We start from the raw sequence: 7,400 nt of genomic DNA, 5'->3' as shown, positions 1-7,400 counted from the left end.
GACCAGAGTGTGTGACACAAACTCAGGCAAAGAGCCACGGCAGCCACACGCTGCCTCCACAGGCGGGAATCTTTCAGGCCACTCGAGTGTCATGAAACTGATGGAAAGGGCAGCAAGGAGTAAGTGGCATCCAGCCATCCATCCAGCCTACAGCTGCAAAGGCCGAAAGAAGTGTAAGAGGGACAGGGACAGAAGTATTTCAAACTGAGCATAAATATCTCCACGTTGAGTGATGTCCAGGTTTTCCAGGTCACCGGGCGCTGCATCTCTGAAACCAGCTCCACGAGGCGACCCATACAGGAAGGCAGGGAAGTCCATGTAGGTCACCCACAAGTCCAATGTTCTTGCACAGAGCTGAAATTAGCAGTGTGGGTCTTGCTTCTTGAAATTATTCACATGTTCTCTGAGAAGCTGCCCTTTTTCCAGGAAGCCTCTCACGCTCAGAGGGGAACAGACTTCTCTGGGTCCTACAAATATCTACAAATGAGGTTAGTATTTCCTGCCTTCCTCAAGAGACGGTGGCCAATGGCTGCTCTGAGGCTGGACCGTGCAAAGGACAGGTAAGGTGTGGCTGTGTTCAGTCCTTTTCCCCTCTTGTGAACTCTTCAAATTTTTTTTGATTGGTATCATTCCAAAAATTATAAACGAGGAAGAAATATGTGTTGTCTCCCAAGAGGCGGTTGAACTTTGCCCAGAATGCTTAAGAAAACATCCGGTGGATGTTTGCTGAGGGAGCTATGTCAGCTCATCCTAGAGATTTCCCTCCGAGAGCAGGGCCATGGCTGCGAGCGCAAATGCCAGGAATAGTTTTGCATCTCTGAGATCACTTTGCTGGTGGCCACAGAGCGGTTCCGACCAGCTTCTGCCGCTGTTTATTCAAGAGAAAGCCGGAGGTTAAGGGTAATGTAAAAGTCTTAAGAGTCAGGGTTAGGCACAGGAACTGGACTTTTTCAGCAAACAAGAAAAGCATGCGTGTGGGTCTAATACTCCTCCGTGTAGAAACATTCAAATGTCACAGCTAGGCAGTAAAAGCGCAGCGGGAGGGCAGGTTTTTCCAGACCGGAGCTGAGCCATGAACAGGCTGGGATGAGGTCACCCCGGGCTGGAGGCTCCTCCCCATCCTCTGCTCCCTCCTCCCGGGCCTGCGGGGCAGCAGCACCCGCAGCAGGCCTCTTTCCAGTAGACAGAGTTGGGGGCAGGGACACAGGTCGTGAACGTGTGACTCTACAAGGGGGAAAAGGTAAGGGGATGACTCAGTTCTGCTCCTTTGAGCTCTAATCAAATTATCTGCAAGAAGTTACATGCTCTTAGGCCTTCGAAAAGCACTCTTGCTTTATTTTTCTCATTTCATTCACTTCAACAAATACAGCTTGGCAGCCCAGTGCAAGCAAGTCTTCAGTGGGAGATCAGTCAAAACTTGCAACAGAACCAGACCTAAATAGGGGTCTGAAAATTAAACACAAATCAGAAATAGTGAGATTTCTCATTTACTCACAGGTGATGATTATATCCTACCATGCTGTTGATGTTAGGTTGTGCACTGGGGACAGGGTCATCCTCCACATGGATCTCTCATCTGGGAAGACGGTGGCCAGCACACGGGGTCACACACAGACACACACTCACGTCTGCGCAGTGGCTTCTCCCTGGTTCACCCAGTGCAAGGCGAGAGAGTGCTCCAGCCAGGCCCGTGGCGAGGAGTGTGCGGCAGGTGGATCCGGACCTCACTGCACTGGAGCAGCGTCCCACGAAGTGGCAGCTGGCCTCAGCCCAGGGTGCAGAGGCCACACTCAGCAAGCCCCTGAAGGTAAAGGGGTGCACAGAGACAGTCATGGGCCTTGCTGTATTTTTACTCTCAAAAGCAGGAAGGACCATGTTTCCTGCAAGTTCTATGCAAACTCACTAGAGTTGCTGTCCTTGTGAGCTGAGGTGGCTGCTGTAGACGAGGCAGAGCCAGATCCCAGCCTGACCTGGGCCACCAGCAGCCTGGAGGACAGTCACACGTGTGGGCCCAGAGGCCCTCCAGTCCTGGACGCCTCCCATTGTGCATTTCTAAGGGCCAGAAGCGCCTGCCACCTGCTTTATTCTTTGCCTCACACAACCCGCCAAGCCCACCCGTGATCCGGCCCCTGCCCCCCCAACCCTGCCCACGCCTCCTCCTCTCTCCCTCCCCACCCCTCAGGCCCTCATGGCGCCATCTTGCGGCCCACCTCCAGACCTGGAGACCTTTCCTGGCCCTCCAGGAACCCTTTGCTGCTGCCTCCTCCCCACCACCCTCTGTCTTTAGGCTTCCATCCGTTTCTCAATCTTATTTCCTTCCGGCCCTCCAGACCAGGCTGCTTTCTCACTGGAAACCCTCCACATCCTGTTCCTGTCCTGTACTTCCTGGGGCTCGTCATGTCTGAAATAATGAAGAAACTGGTCAGTTCACGAGTCTCTGCACATCTTCTCTGCCTTCGAATAAACACAAAGCTTTGCAGCAGCAAGGCCATGCTTGCCGTGTGCCTGACTCTGTAATAAGGAGCATCAAGGTGAGGATGAAGGATGGGGAAGGCCCGGGACCCTGCACCCACCAAGGCTCCTGCGTGGGGTCTCTTTGACCAGTCTAGCTCCATGATGCTCTCAGGGACAGGCAAGTGCCTCAGACTGAGCCTATTAATATTCTTTCCCGGAATTCCTCTCCAAGAACTTTTGGAAGAGATGTTCTTGCGTCACCTAAATCCTAAGGAAGAAGTTTTCCTGCAGTTTCATTTGCCATGCAGAGGAACTCGTCAGTGGCAGAGGGGAACTCACGATGCCTCTGGTTCCCGGGCAGCCTGAAGGGCACGGGTTCCCCCCAATACAGAGAGCTTCCAGGCACAGGTCCACTTCCGCACCTTGGCTTCAGTGAATCTAAGCTTCTGTTTCCTGGGGGTGAAAATACATCCAACACATGTGGATTGAGTGGTCTGTCAGAACAAAATCACAGCTTCTCTCAGTGTGAATTAAGATCTGTTCTCACCACCCCATAAGAGCTAAGAGCACACCCAGTCTGTGGGGACGACTAGACAGGTGAATAAGTGAAATAACAGTCACTGAATATCTTCACAGAAATTGGGAGCTGTAACTCCACCCCAGACACAGAGCTCTTGCCTGAGGGGTGGGGAAGTCAGCCTTGAGCTAGAAACTGACTGAGCAGAGGCAGAGAGTACCAGTGGGTGTGGAGCTCATGGGATGGAGGAGACCGAAGACCGAGCCAGCATCCTTGGGCTGCCTTGGACCTGCCACTGCAAATGCTTTGACAGAAAGCCAGGTTCTTCAGATCCCAGATAACAGCAGACTTACTGTGCTCAGAGTTTTGTCCCAACGTTGAAAGAACATGTGTCACCGGTACCAATGGGCAGGTGAAATAGAATGCCACCTCTTCGAAATTCTAAACCTAGCTTAGGATATAGGCTAAGGAGCTTCACACATACTGTCACTAGAAGACTCGCCCCTTTTCAGTGGGCTGGTGAACCTGTTTACACAGATCCGCCCTGAATTCCCCAGCATAATTTCCCCTGGAACCTATAATCTGCACATCTGTCCTCTGTTTCAACACACTGTGAACTTCAAGCGCTCGGCTTGTGACACATGCCTGCGTCGGTACCTTACTATGTCTGGGGTTGGTGACTCCTTCCACACAGGGCTGGGCTGGGGTCGGAGGACCCAAGGTACAGCGGGGAAGGGAGGAGGAGGAGGAAACACCCAGACCAGGCCCACCTGGCCACCACTGCTTTAGGGCTGTGCCTGCTGAAGTGTTTTCACACGAACTTTCCCCTGGAAGAAGCCATGGCACTGACCACCCCTGCTCACAACTTCTGTTACTGCATCATGGCTTCATTTTATTTTATTGTTAACTGTAGTTTTTAATGGGCCCTTTCAATGTTGGCCCAGCATGCTGGTGATGTCCTTGCTTGTCAAGTGGAAGCTGGGGCAGTCCTTCTGTGCTGCCGTGGGCTTCCAAAGCCCAGGCGGAGGCAGCAGGAGTCTATCTGCTGGATCCGCAGCTCCCCCTGCATAGACGCTGCCCCAGCACTGCCTGGGGCCCACTCCTGGGTCTGCAGTGTGGCCAGGGCGAGGGAGAGGCAGTTCTGCTGGCTGAGCCCTCAGCTGAGCCCTCCCAGCTGTCTCCCTTCCCCGGGCTCGAGGCTTCCATCTCCTCATCCCTCAGACCTTTTCTCCCCAGCCAGTCTGTCCCATCTCCACAAAGGTGAAATAGTTGTAGGCATGCAGTGCCTGTGTGTATGTTCTTTGAAACAGCTCTAATTGCTGGTTAGAGCATCTAATCGATGCTATTTTTAGAGAAAATTCATGGCAAGACAAAGGACCATATTAACAATATTTATTTTTTATCATTTTTCAAGGTAATATAAAAACAAAAGTGAGATTCTATTTAAACATCTAAGAAACAGGAGTCAGTGAGAGTCTCATGGGAGCACTGCACTCTGGAGACTGGGTATCAGCAAACTTCTGCTCCGAATGACTGGGGTCATCTTGAAGGGCTCTATAACATCAGTGTACAGTCTGAGATCATATGCTTATGGTGTGTAAGTGCAACAAAAACATAGACCCTTGAATGGAACTATGGGAGCATCCAACAGATGCAGAATAAACCTCTGTTAACTCCACCACGGACCAGTGTCACACACACTCCAAGGTGCTTCCCTATGACACAGTGTGTAGTTCCACATTAACTGACGCACCCTGCACCTTTGACATTCCTGACGCTTTGTTTTGTGTACCAGGATCAAATTCACAACCTCAGGCTTGCCAGGCAGGTGCTTATGCCACTCAGCTAAATCCTCGGGGAAAGGGAGAAGCAACTGCAGAAGAAAGTCCACAGAGACTCGATGGCAGGAGAACGATAAAAATCAGATTAGGAAGCAATCGTCTAAACTGAAATGTATGGTGAGTTGGTGGAGTTATTGAAATTTATTTCTCCAGTCATCATCCCTCCGCATTCTGAAGTTTATGTTTCCAAACAGAATGTCTGATGGCAAAACCTCGTGCCATTTCTTACGGCCAGACAGTTTGGGCTGTTTCTTAGATGATACCTTGGAAGAAGTCTGTGCATGTGAAATTCAGCATGACATTTCCCAATGATTCATTTGTTTGAACCAAATTTGACCTTTGTGTTGGCCTAAGAAAATACTCCATAATTGGATTACATTCCCACGTAATTTGTAAGCACTCGAATTCATAGGAACTCGCGATGTCCGAGTCTGCTCCATCGCTGAGACCCGAGTCCAGCAGCAGGCTTTTCCTGAAGCCTGAACACAGCCTCCGCTCCAGCGCACACTTGCTGCTCTGAGCGGGCACAGCCGAGCACGCGTGTCGGTTTTGCTCCACACCTGCTGTGTCAGAACCATTTGTCTCTGCACGCATCCCCTTGACCCCCTTTACAATGTCCAGGGCAGAGGGGCAATGTGGACCATCGCTAGGTCCAGGCCCTACCTGCCACTTGGCACGTGGAGCTGCTGGTGGAAAGGTTCAAACCAGAGTTCATTTTCTTTTCTCCTTACCTAGCTCCCCTTCCTGCCCTCTGTGTCAGAGAACATCACCGAAATCCACCAGTTGCCAGTCAGAAGCCTGGAAGCTGAACCCACCTCCTTCCCAGCCTCTGCAGCCGGTTGATGCCTCTTCTACCTCGTTCCCAAGCCCTCGAGCTTCCTGAAAGTCTGCCCTGGCTGGGAGCTGTGGCATGTGGGTGGTGCAGGCCTGCGGGAGGCTCCTGTGCTCCCCGTGCTGGGAGGAGGCTCTCAAAGGCTGGCACTGCCTTGGAGAAAGGGTGCGGCCAGGCGGGCAGAGTGTGGGGCTGCTCCCATGCAATGAGGGAGGTCTACATGTGAGGCTCACCTGTTGCTTATCAGTTGCTGAGACTCCAAATCACCACTGCTCAGAAGGAAAGAACAACTGGGATGGGGCAAGGAGAAGAGGAAGAAGGGGAAAGATTATGTGTGTGTGTGTGTGTGCACGATAGATAACTATAGTACTGACTTTTGTGAGTTCACCTAAAAGAGCAGTTTGTGCTTTCATTGTTTGATCATGTTTTGTGCCTAAATCTTGTAACCTGAGCAACTACCTCTAAGATAACAATATGCTATATATTAACTAGTGTTAATTTCCTACTATTGTTTGAAACTCTGTGTCATTTCTATCCATTTTTTGTTTTTAAGTTAAAAAACACCAAATATTAGACATGAAAATTATATAGTAAGCTGGTATTCATTACATATTTACCTCTATTTTCACAGCAATTTCAGTTTAAAATTCTATCTAAAACTTTTCCCTAGTTTTAGATAATCACACATTGTCATCTGTGATGATCATACTCCTCCAGTTTTAAAGGTTCTATTCTGTTCTATAGAATTTTCACGAACTGTTTTTCATTGCTCAGTATGACACTGTTCAGATTTTAAAGTGTAGAACATTTTGGAGGCTGAAGGCAAATGCAAACCTTGCCCTGCACCTCTGATCCTTCCCGCCCAGCAATTCCAGGAAGTTAAAGTGCTGACTTGGAGATCATGAGCATATTTTAAGTATTTTCCAGAGTGGCACTGATGTCCCCTCCAGCACAGTGGCATCAGATCATACGAAAAATGCACGCCAGCCCACGTTGTGAGACCCAGCATTGCCCAGCTGCACAGCAGGACACACTGTCCATTCTGTTGGACAGAAACGTTTTACCGCCTCTTCCTACTACTTAGAGGATTTCCAAGTGGAAGAAAGCACCCCAGGCAGAGGTCTGCCCTCCTGGGGAGACTGTCGCCGTGACCACAGCCTGGGGCCTTGTCCAACTGCACCCTGTGTCCAGGGTCCACCGGGCCAGGCGTCCTGCATGGCTCAGGCTGTAGACAAAACTCATAAAGTTTTACAGTCAGGAAAGAACCTTCAAAGAGCTGCATCACTTCAAAGGGCCAATTTTCCTAATGAAGCCCGCAATTTAAGGCAGCGCAGTGTACTGAGTGCGGAGGGCTGGTGATTATCTCAGCAGAGCTGCAGCTCTGGACACGCAGAGGATGCCCTGAGCCCGGGGTCTGCATCGCAGCCTCCGCTTGGCACGTGGGGTCCACACTGCAGACCGAGCCCCAAGGCCCTGGGGCCAAGGCTGACGGGTTTTCACCTCATGCTGGTGATTAGAGCCCAGAGCACCCAGGGAAACCCGGGGTCTTTGATGTCTTCAGGCTGAATATGTGCTTCCTACAGCCCGGAGGAATTTAAAAATGACTAGGTTTACACTCAAGGTGTCCAGTGAGAAGCACTCAAGACACTCAGCCTCTGCAACATGCTTTCCTATGATTCGACTCTTCCTAAATTCTCAGTGTACAACCGTGCAGCATTCAGATCACTCAAATGTACCCACAACTGCTCCTCTTCGT

General features: G+C 50.6%; 1 long non-coding RNA gene across 1 annotated transcript; it reads left to right on the top strand.

Moving 5' to 3' along the window:
* Nucleotides 1-204: 204 nt before the first annotated feature.
* Nucleotides 205-6,197, top strand: LOC134477954 (uncharacterized). The gene is made up of 3 exons (XR_010050293.1): nucleotides 205-1,807; nucleotides 2,331-4,929; nucleotides 5,548-6,197. It is a non-coding gene; the product is annotated as an uncharacterized LOC134477954 (long non-coding RNA).
* Nucleotides 6,198-7,400: the final 1,203 nt, after the last annotated feature.

This window comes from Cavia porcellus, unplaced genomic scaffold, assembly GCF_034190915.1.
Source record: "Cavia porcellus strain 051 isolate PalLab524CR breed Dunkin Hartley unplaced genomic scaffold, mCavPor4.1 scaffold_10, whole genome shotgun sequence".
NCBI classification, from domain to species: Eukaryota; Metazoa; Chordata; class Mammalia; order Rodentia; family Caviidae; genus Cavia; species Cavia porcellus.
This window is presented reverse-complemented; position numbering and strand designations above follow the sequence as displayed.